Source organism: Nuphar pumila, chromosome 1 (assembly GCF_984573655.1).
Source record: "Nuphar pumila chromosome 1, dmNupPumi1.hap1.1, whole genome shotgun sequence".
NCBI classification, from domain to species: Eukaryota; Viridiplantae; Streptophyta; class Magnoliopsida; order Nymphaeales; family Nymphaeaceae; genus Nuphar; species Nuphar pumila.
In genome coordinates this window covers 9,911,185-9,928,083 of record NC_143249.1, presented here as the reverse complement: position 1 = coordinate 9,928,083, position 16,899 = coordinate 9,911,185, and the positions used below count along the sequence as shown (strand labels likewise).

Genomic DNA, 16,899 nt, shown 5'->3' with positions numbered 1-16,899 from the left:
TGCACGGAATGCTGCGGCGAACAAACGTCGAAGCACACATCCATGGAACGGTGAAACAATGCTCCATCCTCTCCCCCTATTTTGCTCGGAACATGATAGGAGGAACACTACTTTAAAAAAAATGGACACTGGGGGGCTAACCTTGACCCTCTCTCTCTCTTGTGCAACAGCCAAGTAAGAGGCTGGTGGCAATGCAAAAGTCCTTCACTCTCTCTCCTATGCAACAACGAGGTAAAAGACCTCTTTCTATTCTTCTTTTTCTTTGTTCCTCTCTCTCTTCTTTTTTTCTTTCTTCTTCTTATTCTTTTTAAGTTTTCTTTATTTTCTTATATTAGGTTTTTCTCATTGATTAGGGTTTTTCTTTGATTTTCAATTATTAAGGTTTTTTCATTGTTTAAGTTTTTTTCTTTTATTTTCATTGATTAAAGTTTTTTTTCATTTATTTGGATTTTTTCTTTGATTTTCATTTATTAAGTTTTTTCATTTTCGTTGATTAGGGCTTTGAATCAAATATCTTCACTTAAAGCTTTTGTTATTTAATTTTGTTAGGGATTTTTTCAATTTTATTAGGGTTTTTTATTTTGTTTTATTAGGGATTTGAATCAAATATCTTTAATCAAGGTTTTAGATATTTTATTTGATTAGGACTTTTTTCTTTTATTTTCTTTGATTAGGGTTTTGAATCAATTTTTTAATTATGACTTCTTAGACTTAATTTGATTAGGTTTTTCTTGTATTTGATTATAGATGTTTTTCTTTGTTTTTCTTTCGATAGGGTTTGAATTAAGACTTTTTATATTTAATTTTATATTTTATTTGATTTTATGGTTTATTTTTCTCGTAGTTTATGATTTATTTCCTTGCATTTTTAGGTTTTATGATTTACTTATGTTTTTTATTTGTATATAGAATAAAGTATGTATTCTTATTTTTTGTTCAAATTACCTAAAATTTAAATATATTTTTTACCTAGATTCAGTTTGAGATCCATATTTGGGGTTAAAATTCACATTTTTTGTTAAATTATAATTATATTCAATATGACATCAAAATATTAATTCTTATTTTTTCTCCAATTATCCAAAATTTAAATATTTTTTAGTTTTTAGATTCAATTCAAGATTCATATTGGGAACTAAAATCCATAATTAACATGTAACAGACATATGGTTGGATTGAGTTGTATGATCTAAAATGAAGTTTTCTTACTTATTTTCTATATATATTTAAGTTATCGGCATAAAGTAAAAATCAAATGCCGAACACGAGGAACATATCCTTTTGTCCAGTCAAAAGAAATGTGGTATGTAGTATAGTTGCTATAGCGCAGACAAAATTTGAGAAAAAATGAGAATTGACATTTTTTGATATAGAAATGCTGTAATTGGTATCATATTATTTTATCAAAAGTTTATAGATTATATAACCTGGTATATAAATCTCAAAGTGGATCAAGTACCAAAAAATATTTAAATTTTGAGTAAATCAAAAAAATATTATATACAAATAAAAAATAATAAATAAATCATAAAACCTTAAAATGCATGCAAATAAATCTTAAATAAACCCTTGAAGAGAGAGAGAGAGAGAAGGCCAGAGCCAGGAGAGGAAAGGAGTCATCGTGATGTTTCTGGGAGCCATCCCTCGTCGGCCGGATAAGGCAACGGCGTACAAGCAGCTGAAGAAAGACCTCACCATTCTGGGCGTGTGGGTCGCCGTCATCCGCGTCACCCCCTACGTCATCCATTACCTCTCCGATAGCAAGGAGGAACTCAAGCTCGAACTCTGATCCTTCCCTTCCCTCGTCTGCCGTCCTACCGTTGGTAAAAATCGATCTCTTTCTGTGTTTTCATTCATCCAGCGATCGACTCACAATTTCTTTGGGGGTTTTATGCCGTTATGCTCCCTCCCCACTTGATTTTAGCCAGTGTGGGAGACGTTCTTTGCTCAAATTTCCACTTCTGAATCTGCATATCATTCTCTTAGTAATCGACCCACATATTTTGTTTGGATTTTATCCTTTTTACCCCCTCCCCACTTTGTCTTAGAAGATATGAATGCCCTTGATTTCCATCCCTGAATCTGTATGTTTGGCGTAAGCTTTTCTTTTTTTGTAAATAATAAGTATGAATCATTGTGCTTTTTTTTTCTTTTAGATTTGGTGTGTGTGATGCGGTGAGGGTTGTATTTGATGCAAACGTGGTAACTGTATTAGCTGTAATATTCTGATTGAATCGGTCATGAACTGTATGAATAATCTTAAATTAGATCAACACTGTGTGTTTTGATGGCAGATGTAAATGCCCACTAGGTATCTGTGTCAAACGCTTCTAACACTTTGATCAGTATCCGCCTGTTAAACCATTTATGGATAGTTAGTTACTGTATCTTTTTCTCACCTTCCAGTGATCTATTTGTCTGTTTAAGAAGCTTGTAGAACGTTTAATTGCTTTTCGTTTTGCGATTTGTTGCTGTTCAAATCAACACTTACAATGGTCTTCACTACCCACTAATAGGAAAATATTGAGGATGGTATCCGTGTATACATAACTATGACTAAAGATATGATGTTCTGGTTGCCAAGTTGCCAAGACTAGGCAAGCTTTACTTGTATGCGGCTAGTTCACGTGGTGAACTATTACGGCTAAACAAGATGTGGATCAATGAACTTGCTCGGAGTTCTTCTTCTCCCAGGTCCATGATGACTTAAACCATGCACACCCTTCATTTTTTGCGTCATTTCCACGATGTTCCATCAAAAAAGACCACTCAGCTTCATCGTTTTCTCACTGCTAGTTTCAATACATTTTCGAAGGCAGAAAGAGAAACCCGACTAAAGGAAGCTGTTAAGACTATATATTTCATGGACAGCAAAGGTGTTGCACCGAGTTATGCTACTTATGATCAGCTTCTTCAGGCTTGCATAGACACTAAATCTCTCCACCATGGTTTGAAGTTGCACGAGCACCTGACTTCCAGAACACCCACAGAACTACCTCTCCACATCAGAGTGAAACTCATAAAGTTGTATGCTGTTTGTGGCGAGATGGGCAAAGCACACCAACTGTTTGATGAAATTCCAAAGCCGAATATTCGGTGTTGGGCTGTCTTGATCAATGCTTACACTAAACATGGGTACCCAAATGAAGCTCTTTGCTTGTATTCAGAAACAAAGAACAGAAATGAAACCCCACCTGATAAATTCATCTTGTTAGATGCTGCAAAGGCATGCTCCATGTTATCAGATTTGGCAAAGGCTAGGGAGATCCATGAAGATGCTGTAAGATTTGGGCTTGAAGCAGATCGACTGGTTGGGAATGCACTTATCGACTTGTATGGTAAATGCGGATGCATGTATGATGCGCTTCTTGTGTTTAATCAAATGCTTGAGAAGGATGTTATTTCATGGACTTCTGTTATTGCTGGTTTTGTTCGTTGTGGTTGTTTGGAAGATGCTTTACAAGTCCACTATGAAATGGTATTCTCAGGGGTACGACCAAATTCAGTTACAATCTCTTCATTTCTCCCTGCTTGTTCAAGTTTGTTGGATTTGAAATTGGGTAGGATGGTTCATGGTTATGCCATCAGGATTGGTGTGGAAGATAATGTTTTTGTAAGTGGGGGTCTCATAGATATGTATGCAAAATGCTTGGATATTTTGCATGCTAGGCGCATATTTGATTTAGTTCTACAAAGAGATGTGGTTTCCTGGAATGTGATTTGTACAGCTTATTTTCAAAATGGAGAGGTAGAGAAAGCAATGGAACTATTTGAAGAGATGAAGTCTCTGGAGGTTATCCCAAATGCAGCTTCTTGGAATGCCATGATCAGTGGGTGTGCTCAAAATGGTGAAGCAATGACTGCCATTGAATTGTTTCAGCGAATGATTCATGAGGGATTCAAACCAGATCGAATCACCATTGCCAGCATTTTACCAGCTTTCAGCAGCTTGGAATCTCTTAGAAGAGGAAAAGAATTACACAGCTATTGTTTCCGGCATAGTTTTATTGAAGATACCATTGTGGCCACTGCTGTGATTAACATGTATGCAAACTGTGGGAGCTTGAACATTTCTTTGAAAGTTTTCAATGAAATGCCTAGAAGGGATACCATATCTTGGAATGTTGTCATCTCTGCATATGCTATTCATGGGTATGGAGAGGAAGCATTAGCACTTTTCCAGAAAATGCAAAAATTAGGTGTAAGACCAAATGCAGTTACTTTTGCAGGTGTTTTATCTGCGTGTAGTCATGCCGGGTTAGTGGATGAAGGTCACAGTTTCTTTCAGGCTATGAGCTTGGATCACGGCCTTGTGCCTGATGCTGATCACTATGCTTGCATGGTTGACATACTCAGCCGTGCGGGTTCCATTGGTGAGGCATATCAGTTTATACAGAATATGCCTATGAAAGCAACTGCTAGTTCCTGGGGTGCTTTGCTTGGTGCTTGTAGGGTGTATAAGAATGTTGAATTGGGAAGAATTGCAGCAAAACATTTGTTTGAGATTGAACCAGATAATCCTGGGAATTACATACTTCTAGCAAACATGTATGTTTCCTTAGGAATGTGGAAAGATGCATCGGACATGAGGAACATGGTGAGGGATAGAGGCATCGAGAAAACACCTGGTTGTAGCTGGGTGCTGGTGAGAAACCGCATGTACACATTTTTTGCTGGTGACAAGTCACATGCTCAAAGTGATAAAATTTATGAATACCTAGGTGAATTATCTATTAAGATGAAATTAGCAGGCTATTTGCCAGACACTGGATTTGCACTGGCTGATGTTGATTTCGAAGAGAAAGAAGAAGTCCTTGGTTGCCATAGCGAGAAACTAGCTGTTGCCTTTGCCATCATCAATATGGAATCGGCTTCTCCTATTTGCGTCTTCAAAAACCTTCGCATTTGTGGAGATTGTCACAATTTCATGAAGTTTATGTCCAACATTATTGGAGTCAAAATAACTATTAGAGACTCAATGCGGTTTCATCACTTTAGGAGTGGGTTCTGTTCTTGTCGAGATTTCTGGTGATTCATCATGGATGGAGTGTTTGTACCCCAGAACCTCTGCAAAATGTACGCTATGGAAAAGATGAGGAAGCATAAATTTGAAATGTAAATGAGTCCTAGGTTTGATTTGTGCATGAAAAGGAATAAGTCATGGTTGAATTTAAGCATTTTTTATTTATATTTCCTAATTAGTTGAATTTGTTTGAGTTCTAGGTTTGATTTCATGTTTGAAACTTTGAGAGTTGATGGAACGAATGAATGTGATTCATCTGGTTATGGTTGCATGTTGCAAAGCTGGTAGCAATATTGTGATCTGCAGGGAGAGGACACACGTTTGGTTTGTTAGTCATTTCAGAATAGGTCTGAATAGGCATTCACTTATTCATTTGTGTTATCTTAAGAAGTTTATTGAAGTAATTACTTGCTAGTGACCATTTGGGTAATAGATGCATGCATAGGCTATGAAGCTGATGATGATATGCAATCCTTTTATCTTATGGTAGGCTTCTATTCCTTTGAAATTTGTACTTTCTAATGAACCATAGGCCTGCGTAAGATGGAAATATCCAACTTGATGTTTTCAGCCATTTCTTCTTGCATTTTTCTAAATCTTTTGACTTTTTTCCATGATATTTTCTAGATGAGATGGTCTAAGTGATATTTAAAATGTAAATGAGTCCTCTAAAACCATGCAAAGTGAAAAGAAGGTACAATGGAATTTATGTCTTTTTCAATGAGTCCAGGTTGGATCCTTTCATCATCCCATGCAGTTTTCCAGTTTTCATTTGTAAAATTCCATTCTAGTTCTGCCACATCATCATTATGTTTTTTAAAAGGCACTCCAATAGCTTATTTTAAATGTCTTTATTGCTAAAAAGAAAAAACTCTATTTCCATCCTAATTAAGCTGGGTTTGGATAGAAAGTTGGTTCCCTCTATTTGGCAGATATATCATACTCTCTGGTCAGATCAAACATCAAACTGACAGACAATATTTGCAGGTTCTCTTGTTTTTGCTGCTACTTCTTCAGTCATTCAAGTATGTGCTCAGTCAATTGAATATCAAAATCTTTTTTTTTGTATTCCATCTCTCTTGCTGTTGCCATCTTTAAATCCAGTTGCCATGGGAATTTCTTTGTCATCCTGTCTATCCCATCCTGAGACATGCTCAAATGTTATAACCTGTCTTTCATGGTTACTGTTTTGGGTTCTGAGAATGGTCTCATTTTGTCTGCTTGATGATCTTCCATTGATTGCCACTAAGAGCTTTTACCTACTCTTACCAAATGTAAGAAAAAATTTCACTATTGAAAGGACTGGACAGAATCTTTCATTTTTCCTTTTTACCCCCTCTTCCTCTTTGAATTGGTGACTGTTTGGTTTGAAACCACGATCTCTTGGTAAAGATATTGCTACTTTACCATTGCCATTTATTTTCCTTGTTCCTTCAGCTTAAACTCTTGGAAATCGGTTTCTGTTTCTGCCCTTGCTGCTCAAATCCTTGGTGTCTCTATCCTAATCAAGAAAGAAAGGGAAAATCTTATTCAACACAGTTGATCACCGGCCACTGAATTGAGTGCCTGAAATTCAAACTGCGAATGATCTTTTTTTTTTGTTCAAGGTGGTTAGTGTTAGTTCTGTCTGTTTCTGATAGGAAGCTTTGATCAGGAATGTATAAAGCTTCAAAATCCTTTTTCAGACAATATCAGATGAACTCTTAGGTGCTTTAAATGCCTTTGCATGGGTTTGGTGGATATGTTATCTAATCTGGTCCCTGGCATTTACGAGACTGCTTAGGGCATGAAGTTGATGCAGAGCAGGCGGTACCAGTACCAGGTGACCCTGGCACGGCCAGGGAACCCGATCCACCAGTGGGAATGGACGATCGGACCCAGCAGCAGGGTCCGACCCCAGGTGAGTTGACTCGATGCCGGAAGATAACGCGCACCTACTCCAGAAAAGGGAAGACCCGGCTCAGCACCGATCCAGTCCAGAATTGAGGCCTTCTCGGGTTCGGATCCGGGTCCGGGTCCGGGTCCGGACCCGGATCCATTGACCATCTTTAAAAAGCACAACCTAGGGCTGCGTGAGGCAGTTTTTGGAGAATATCGACAGAGTCTTTCTTTCCTCAGCAGCTTTGTTTTTTATTTCCTTTTGTTCCTTTCATTCGTTACTTTTTTTTTCATTACAGTTCGTAGTTTTATTCATTCTTTATTCACTTGTTTACCAGTAATCTGTCAGAGACTTTTGAGTATTTAATAAGATCAGTTTCACTCATTTTTTTGGGTGAGAGTTATTGTTTTTATAAGCCTGTTCAGCATCCGATTACGCACAGTCGTGCCTGTTCAGCCTTCATCAAGGTAGCGTGGAGACTGGAGTGAGACTCGACAAGCCGAATCTTTACTGATCTCAACACAGCCCTTTGAAGGCTGCATCAACGTGGTATCAGAGCCCAGGCATCCTCCGTCAGCAGCCGCATGGCTCAAGAGACGAGGGACGACCCGACACGGGGCAAGGAACGGGAGGAAGCCATTACCGAGGACCCAATGATGCGCATGATGGAGATGATGACAAAGATGCAGGAGAATATGCTGCGCCTGAACCGGGAGATGGCTGGAATCACAAAAAGAATGGACGGAATTGACTGTCGACTCGTCGCCATTGAATCGACCCCAGGATCGAACCCGGCGACGACCCAACCAGTGGAGGCCCCAGTGGGCGACGCTGGTATCCTCACGGCTGCCATGAACGAAACAACCCAAGTGGGTCCCCAGCCTGCGGTGACTCAGGAGGGTTTTGGAGAAGGCCTGCGCCGAACCGTCTGTCGAGAAGTGCGTCAGCAAGGTACGCCCCCCTTGAACTCTGGTGGGACTGCGATACAGTCGACCGCGGGGCCTTTTGGAGATCCTCCCCTCACTGGCGCAAACCAGCAGGCCTGACATCGAACCACGCACTTGGGAATGCAGGCTGGACCTGGCCTGCATGACCCCGGTTTGACACCGACTCAGGCCGTGGGTGTGCCTGCGTCAGTTCGTGCAGGGAGGGGTCTGTCAACCCTCCCGGCACCCGCGCGCGGGGTTGTGGTTGCCGGCAGCTCGAAAACTAAGGAGACCGATCCCCTGTGGTCCGGACATGAACCCTCAGGGACCGGTCAGGAGGTTATTTTATTCGGGTCCGGATCCGAGTACCGAGGACCACCCTTTGGGTTCTCAGGAGCGGGTCCAGGTCGGGCAGCCCCATACCCAGTTGGGTTTGGTTCGCAGTTCGCTCCGAATCCGACCCAACCCGTGATGTTTGAAACCCAACATGGATCCCATACCGACCCGAACTTGTATCGGACCCGGACGGAACTCCAGCTTGATCTTGAGCCAGGTCAAAACAAGACCCATACTCATATGGATCGTGGATCGAGTTTGAACAAAACCTCTTATCCCCACAACTCGATCCCCGATCCAACCTACCCGAATCTGGGTCCAACGAATAGTTTAGGGTTAGGCCCGATCCATATCCAGTCGGGCGAACCATCCCAGTCCTACCCCAACCCAACTAAATACCCGAACCCTAACCAACCCAATAACCCATTCCCGAACCAAAACCCAGTACCTCGCCTGACCCTACCCCATTATCATAACCCAAACCCTTAGTACCCCTTTCCTACCCACTTAGAGCCAGAGGCCCAACCAACCCCCCCCCCCTTTAGTAGGACCCCCTTACATACCAGTACCACAGGGACAACCACAGGTGGCGCCCGCCCGCGGGCAAACCCGACCGCGACAATTTCGGCAGGGAGCAACGCGACCTGAGCATCGACCACCCCTCGGTGGAGTCTGTCAGCCCCAGCATCCAGGCGAACAGTACCGCATAGAGGACGATGAAGCAGCTTGGGACGACGACACGTTCTGGAGTGAGTATCCGACAACAGAGGACAGCAGAGCATCCCTCCACGTATGGAGTGAAACTGGACCTTCCGGAGTTTGCAGGACGATTCGACGCCGAGCAGTTCTTTGACTGGTCCTATGCCGTGCAGTTTTTCTTTGACTACCACACCGTAGCAGAGCACCGTCGTGTCTCTTTAGCGTCCACTCGGTTGAGAGGGTTAGCACAGACATGGTGGGTGGAGTTGCAGCGATCGAGGGAGCGGCAGGGGCTAGGGCGCGTACAGTCGTGGGAGGAGATGCAAAGACTGATGCAATCAAAATTCGTGCCTTCGGATCACGCTGAGAGAGCTTATAAGGAGTATCTAACCCTGCGTCAGGGCACTCGTACTGTGGCGGAGTACACTGCCGAGTTCCATCGTCTGTCTCTACGGGTGCAGATCGAGGAAACTGCCCGCCAACAGGTCACGAGGTACGTCTCTGGTCTTCGTCCTGTTATTTCTGACGACTTCAGCTGTATCACGGTTGAGACATTAGATCAGGCCAGCAGTTATGCCATGAACGTCGAGGAAAAGTTGAAACAGAGGCAGGAATATAGGACCTCCCGTAGTGACCAGTCGAGTCGACCCAAGTTGAGTTTTCCAACCAGGGGAGTGAGCTCCCCTAGGAAGGAGGACTCAAAGTCTACTCCTAGAGCAGAATTTAGCAAACCTGATCCGTCCGGACCCGCATTCAATACCCGGTCTAAAACCAAACCTAGTGAGTCTACCATCCGTTGTTTTAGGTGTCAGGAGCTAGGGCATGTCGCGTCTAGGTGTCCCACTGTGGCCAAAAACACCCATCTCGTCGAAGGTATTGTGGAGTCAGCATCCGAGAGTGAGAGTGAGTCCTTGGGCGAGGATGAGGATGAGAGAGAAGTCGTAGAGTTCGACGGCAATGTCGATAATCTATTATCCATCCGTCATGTCCTGACCGCACCTCGTGAGTCGACCCCTGCCGAATGGTTACAGAACAACATTTTTAGAACCCGATGCAACTGTGAGGGTCACGCATGTGATGTTATTATCGACACTGGTGCTTGTGAGAACATGGTGTCCGAGAGCGTTGTGTCTACCTTGAACCTGAGAACCGAGAAACTGTCTCACCCCTACAAGATGGCGTTGTTCAAAAAAGGAAATGAGGTTCCCATCACCAAACGTTGTTTAGTCCGATTCTCCATGGGGGAACACTACCACGACGAGGTGTGGTGTGATGTGGCCCCTATGAGTGCATGTCACATCCTGTTGGGACGTCCTTGGCAGTTTGATCGCAAAACCATTCATGATGGCCGTAGGAACACATACTCGTTCATCTTTAAAGGTCATAAGATAATCCTTCTCCCCATCAAGGAGACGGGGTTTCCCACGGTAGATAAGCCTGAGCGAGTTCCCCGACTGGCCGGACTATCCTACCGGTCTTTCTTGAACCAATGTCAGGAGGATGGTTATTGTTATGCTGTAGTGGCTAAACCCTTAGCGAGTACGTCGTTACCAGTTCCTACGGACCTCAAACCCCTTATTGAAGAGTTTAGCGACATTATGCCGGATGACCTTCCAGATGGTCTTCCTTCCATGCGTGTCGTGCAGCATGCTATTGATTTTGTGCCAGGGTCGAGTCTTCCCAATCTCCCCGCGTATCGTATGAACCCCTCCGAGCATGCCGAGTTATTAAGGCAGGTCCAGGAGTTACTGCAAAAGGGCTTTATTCGTGAAAGTGTGAGCCCTTGCGCAGTACCCGCCTTGCTCACCCCTAAGAAGGATGGGTCCATGCGCATGTGTGTGGATAGTCGAGCCATAAACCGCATAACTGTCAAATACTGTTTTCCCATCCCTCGATTGGATGATATGTTTGATATGTTGGCTGGTGCTTCCATTTTCTCCAAAATCGATTTAAAAAGTGGGTATCACCAGATTCGTATCCGAGAAGGGGATGAGTGAAAGACGGCATTCAAGACACGTGATGGGTTGTACGAGTGGTTAGTCATGCCGTTTGGGTTATCCAATGCCCCAAGTACTTTCATAAATATGATGACCCAAGTGCTACGTCCTTGTATAGGGAAATTCGTCGTGGTATATTTCGATGATATTTTGATCTATAGTTCGTCTTTGTCGGACCATTTGAGTCACCTGCGTCAGGTCTTGGAAATTTTAAGGAGAGAAAAATTGTATGTCAATGCGAAGAAGTGTGAGTTCATGACGTCCAGTGTTGTTTTCCTAGGATTTATTGTGTCATCTGATGGAGTTAAGGCAGACCCCGCGAAGGTTCGTGCGATTGTTGATTGGCCTGTCCCAAAGACTATTGGAGAGATCCGTAGTTTTCACGGCTTGGCCACTTTTTACCGATGTTTCGTGAGAAATTTCAGCACCCTCATGGCCCCCATCACGGAGTGCCTCAAGGGTACTAGTTTTCAGTGGACGCCTGCTGCGGCAAAAGCCTTTTCTATCATCAAAGAGAAAATGACCAGTGCCCCTGTCTTAGCCCTTCCTGATTTTAGTGCTGTCTTTGAGGTTGAGTGCGACGCCTCCAAGGTGGGAATTGGCGCAGTCTTGAGTCAGAATCGCAAACCTGTTGCCTTCTTTAGTGAGAAGTTGACGCATGCCAGGTGTCAGTATTCCACGTATGATGTTGAGTTTTATGCCGTTGTACAAGCTCTTCGTTATTGGAGACATTATCTCATTTATAAGGAATTTGTCTTGTACACGGACCATGAGGCATTGAAGTATCTGAATAGTCAAAAGAAGTTGAGTGCTCGTCATGCTAAGTGGGTCAACTTCTTGCAAGAGTACAACTTTTGAATTTGCCATCAATCTGGTACCCTCAACAAGGTGGCTGACGCTCTTAGCAGGAAGAACAACCTCCTGATGACTATGTCAGTATAGGTCGTTGGGTTCGAACAGTGCAAAGAATTATATCCCACGGACCCGGATTTTCAACAAGTCTGGGAGGGGTGCATCTCTTCAGATCGCACCCTCGACCCCCGTTTTAGTATTCATAATAGTTACCTCTTCCGTGGGAACAAATTATGTGTGCCTGATTTCTCCCTTAGGCTTCAATTGATTTCTGAATTTCATGAAGGAGGGTTAGCAGGGCATTTCGGGCATGATAAGATGTTCGCTCTGTTAGATGAACGATACTTTTGGCCTAAAATGCGCAAAGATGTTGTCAAGTTCATCCAAGGGTGTCATGTGTGTCAAGTGTCCAAGGGTCATCGTCAGAACAGTGGTCTGTATACTCCGTTACCCATTCCTGAACGGCCGTGAGAGCACGTATCCATGGATTTTATCGTGGGCCTCCCAAGGACGCCACGTCGTTTTGATTCAATTTTAGTCGTTGTTGATCGGTTCTCCAAAATGGCTATTTTCGTCCCGTGTAAGCGAACAACCGATGCCTCTTTAGTAGCGTCCTATTATTTCAAGGACGTCGCTCGCTTCCATGGTTTACCCCACACAATCACTTCTGATCGTGACACGCGTTTTATGAGCCATTTTTGGAAATCGTTATGGGCTTTGTTGAAGACCAAGCTTCAGTTCAGTAGTGCGTACCACCCTCAAACCGATGGCCAAACCGAAGTTGTGAATCGCACCTTAGGAAACTTGTTAAGGAGCCTAGTAGGGGAAAATGTTAAAACCTGGGATCTAGTCTTGCCTCAAGCCGAGTTTGCGTATAATAGTTCCATCAATTGGTCCACAGGTAAGTCTCCTTTTCAAGTGGTTTATGGTCGGTCGCCCACTCATGTCGTCGATCTAGCTCCAGTGTCCAGTCTCCCTGACCCCGCCCCAGACGCCTTTGATGTTGTTGAATACATGCGTGATATACATAGGCAAGTCCAGGCCAAACTCATCGAGAGTTACGAAGCGTACAAAGCCTTCGTTGACCAAGGTCGTCGCGACATTCAGTTTCAAGTCGGTCAGCTTGTTTGGGTCTACCTGCGTCCTGAGCGTTTTCCCGTGGGTACCTATAATAAACTGAGTCCTAAGAAATATGGTCCCTTCCAAGTCCTACGACGTTTAGGGTCGAATGCCTACCTTATAGAACTGCCTCCCGATTGGAACATTTTCCCAATTTTCAATGTGTCTGATCTATATGCTTACTGTGGAGACAACAAGTCGTCGGAGCCGACTTCTTCCCAACCAGGGGAGAATGATGCAGAGCAGGCGGTACCAGTACCAGTACCAGGTGACCCTGGCACGGCCAGGGAACCCGATCCACCAGTGGGAATGGACGATCGAACCCAGCAGCAGGGTCCGACCCCAGGTGAGTTGACTCGATGCCGGAAGATAACGCGCACCTACTCTAGAAAAGGGAAGACCCGGCTCAGCACCGATCCAGTCCAGAATTGAGGCCTTCTCGGGTTCGGATCTGGGTCCGGGTCCGGACCCGGATCCATTGACCATCTTTAAAAAGCACAACCTAGGGCTGCGTGAGGCAGTTTTTGGAGAATATCGACAGAGTCTTTCTTTCTTCAGCAGCTTTGTTTTTTATTTCCTTTTGTTCCTTTCATTCGTTACTTTTTTTCATTACAGTTCGTAGTTTTCTTCATTCTTTATTCACTTGTTTACCAGTAATCTGTCAGAGACTTTTGAGTATTTAATAAGATCAGTTTCACTCATTTTTTTGGGTGAGAGTTATTGTTTTTATAAGCCTGTTCAACATCCGATTACGCACAGTCGTGCCTGTTCAGCCTTCATCAAGGTAGCGTGGAGACTGGAGTGAGACTCGACAAGCCGAATCTTTACTGATCTCAACACAGCCCTTTGAAGGCTGCATCAGAAGTTCAAGAATCATTCTTTGACCCTGCCCTTAGAAAAAGCAGTAGGATGGGTTAGGAGGAAACTCTTCACACCCTTTGTTGACAGCTGGAGCATATAGGTTCTTTTATGTTAATCTTGCTACAATATCACTGTTGGCCTATGTCACATGGGTGAGGGGGTGTGGCAATATATATATATATATATATATATATATATATATATATATATATATATATATATATATATATATATATATATATATATATATATAAAATTTGTGAAGGGGAGGGGTCGAGCCCCCTCCCTGCACTCTCTTTGTGTAAGGGAGGGGTCGAGCTGATGAGTTGTGGAGCCTGATTCAGAGTTTTTGCCCTTGCAGAAAGGGGGGTTCCGGGGCTCCCCTCCAGCGCGGGTTCCGCTGCACGGTCAGCGGGCGGGGGTCTAGGGGGGGCCGCCCTTGGCGGGGTGGCCTCTGGGGGGGCAGCGCCCCCAAAAGATTTTTTTTTTAATAAAAAATTTGGACATAAATGACCCTGAGTGCGGTCAACGCACCCAGGGTCGGGTTGACCGCACTGGGTGCCGCACCCGCGTCGTGTTGCATCGACGCAGGTGCGGCACCCGGTTTGCCGAGTCCCTGTGAGTCTGTGACATAGCTGTTGGCACTTGGCATAGAGATGCCTCCACCATGGACCTTACATTATCGGAGAACACGGGTTGTCGTCCTGTGGATAGTTTAGTCACCAGTATATGGTAGACCACTAACTGCAGATCTACATGCAAGACAGTTTTTTGGGTTTATAATGGGACAATGTTGTGAAAAACGTTGAGGCATAGCGAGGCGCTCCACCAAAAACTGAGGCGAGGCGTAAAGCGTAAGCCTCAAATTTTTTTTGAAAACTAAAAAAAAACTATAAAAAAAATATCTAAAAATACCAATAAATTAAAAAATGCTTTATTGATGAAGCAACAACTAATAAGAAACAGAAAATTTTAAATAAATACTAAAAAATATGAGATTAACATGTAAAAGTAACTAAGAAACTGATTATAACAGGATTAACAGTAAAATATAATGCCCTAACGTGTATGTATATCTTTTTTCCACACAAATACACGCAAATTTAAAAAATATGAGATCAACATGTAAAAGTAACGAAAAAACTGATTATAACAGGATTAAATGTGTATGTATATCTGTTTTCCACACAAATACATACAGATTTATATCTTCTTCTTCTTACATAATTCGGCTTTTGATGAGAGAGGGCACTGGCTATCTTTGTCTTGGCCTGATTGCCATAGATGCATTTTCACCATGCCCTTTGTATGTCTTACGGTTAGACTTGAACAGATAGTAGTAGTTATCCATGAAGATGAAATTTTAGGAAAAATGCCATTTACCCTTTCTCCTATATCACATAGGTGCAGGTGCGGCAATTCGGCACTTTAAAAAAACTTGGGTGTGGGGGTGCGGGGAGGATATATATATATATATTTTAACAGTTTTAAGTTAACACTATATGTATTTGTGTGCATTTATGTATTTATATATATAATATAGATAAAAATAGACTTGATTAGGGTTAACTGAATCTACTTTTGGACAGAAATGGACCTCAGTGTGGTTGACTTCACCTAACATAAAGAAATCTGTGTCCAAGTGTCGCACCCGCCTCGGTGCGTGTGCGGGTGTGGTGCCCTAGTAGAAGAGTCTGTGTGACATAGCTTTTGTCTAGAAGATTGGGGCTTTGGGCCTTCCGCCTTCAATTGACTCTTCCTTTCTTATGTTGTTAGTATACAAAATTGCCTAACATCACTTATCTCTATTTTAATAATGGATAGCAATAATGCTTCCTTGTATGTGCAGTTATGAAAGTATTTCTCGTTCCTGGTGTTGTATGAGGTGCTCTATTGTCCATATCAGCTCTGTTGCTTTGGTTTACCTAGAGGAAGTTATTGTTTGACACAATCTCTACTGTGGAATTTGTATTGGGGTCATCAAGTTGAAAGATTGTTTACTTCATTTTGCTTTTGCTCAGACAAGTGATGAATTTGATATAGTTAGATTCCAGCTTTCAAGAACTTTGAATGTCATTAATTGATTACTATTCACTTGCATAGTTACATTTTTTGTTGCATCTGTAAAGGTTGTGGAAAATGTCATTTTATATTATTGTTGGTTGCTCTCCTTTCTAATTGAGGACACGAGTTTACTAAGATTTTTTTTTTTAAATGAAAAATTACAGGCAATAGTGGGAGATCGGTGAGAATGAAGGCACCATGTCGGCTTTTAGAAGTTTAGTAGTTGCAGGTTATAGTTTGTCGAGCAAAGAGTTAAAGTTTTTCCTTGTTCACCTGGCAAATACAATGTGAAATCATGGCTATCGTTACTGCTTTCTGGTTTCAAAGCTTTCTCGACAATTTTCTTTTCATTTTGATGATGTGGATCCTCGATGTCTCTTGTTGACACAATAATGAACTGCTAAGATAGTAAACATGAAAATGAAGTGAAAACGGTAATGCAGAACTGTGCTTCTCATGTATGGCTGTTCCGGTTGCCAAGTTGCCAAGACTAGGCAAGGTTTGCTTGTATGCGGCTAGTTCATGTGGTGAACTACAATGGCTAAACAAGGTGCGGCTCAGTGACGAATGTTAGATAATTAGTGCATGAAATAACTGTATCTAGTTGCATTTGTGATGAATGTGTTGATGTCCACCAAATGTTATCAAAGTACATAGCTCCTTTCGTTTACAGATTCTTACATTTGGAATTCTTCCTTTTAAGATCACTTGATAATTACATATTTTTTTACTATTTCCAACACATTCGGTTATCTGATGCCTTTGATCAAATGGAGCAAGCATTTTGCTATGAAGTGATTTATTTGATGAGAACAACAAGGTCAATGATCTAGCGTATCCTGCCTGGTTAATTCCGATCATGCTTGCGTGAGCAGCTTGGTAGAACTGACCTGCCTATTTTCAAGCTGGATGGTTTAAGAGCAGATTGGGTTATGTTGTATATAACCGATCCATCGATCATGTCCAATCCTCACCGCACATCTCATTTGATGGAGGTGTATGTAGGCCTACTCTCACTGTACCCAAGTGAGATGTGTGCTGGGGGTTATATACTATATGACCTGATCTGCTCTCAGATGGTTCATGAATACCTTGGCTCCTGTGATAACAGTGTGGCCGAAATAGAATGGCAATGATCTGGTG

At 42.6% G+C, this 16,899-nt stretch overlaps 1 long non-coding RNA gene and 1 pseudogene across 2 annotated transcripts; both read left to right on the top strand.

Moving 5' to 3' along the window:
- The first annotated feature begins 1,580 nt into the window (after nucleotides 1–1,580).
- LOC149847919 (uncharacterized) lies at nucleotides 1,581–16,347 on the top strand. Its single transcript, XR_016432428.1, has 2 exons — nucleotides 1,581–1,823; nucleotides 15,921–16,347. It is a non-coding gene; the product is annotated as an uncharacterized LOC149847919 (long non-coding RNA).
- LOC149847920 (putative pentatricopeptide repeat-containing protein At5g52630 pseudogene) lies at nucleotides 2,714–5,303 on the top strand (annotated as a pseudogene). The gene has a single exon (XR_016430385.1). The product of XR_016430385.1 is annotated as a putative pentatricopeptide repeat-containing protein At5g52630 pseudogene (transcript).
- Nucleotides 16,348–16,899: the final 552 nt, after the last annotated feature.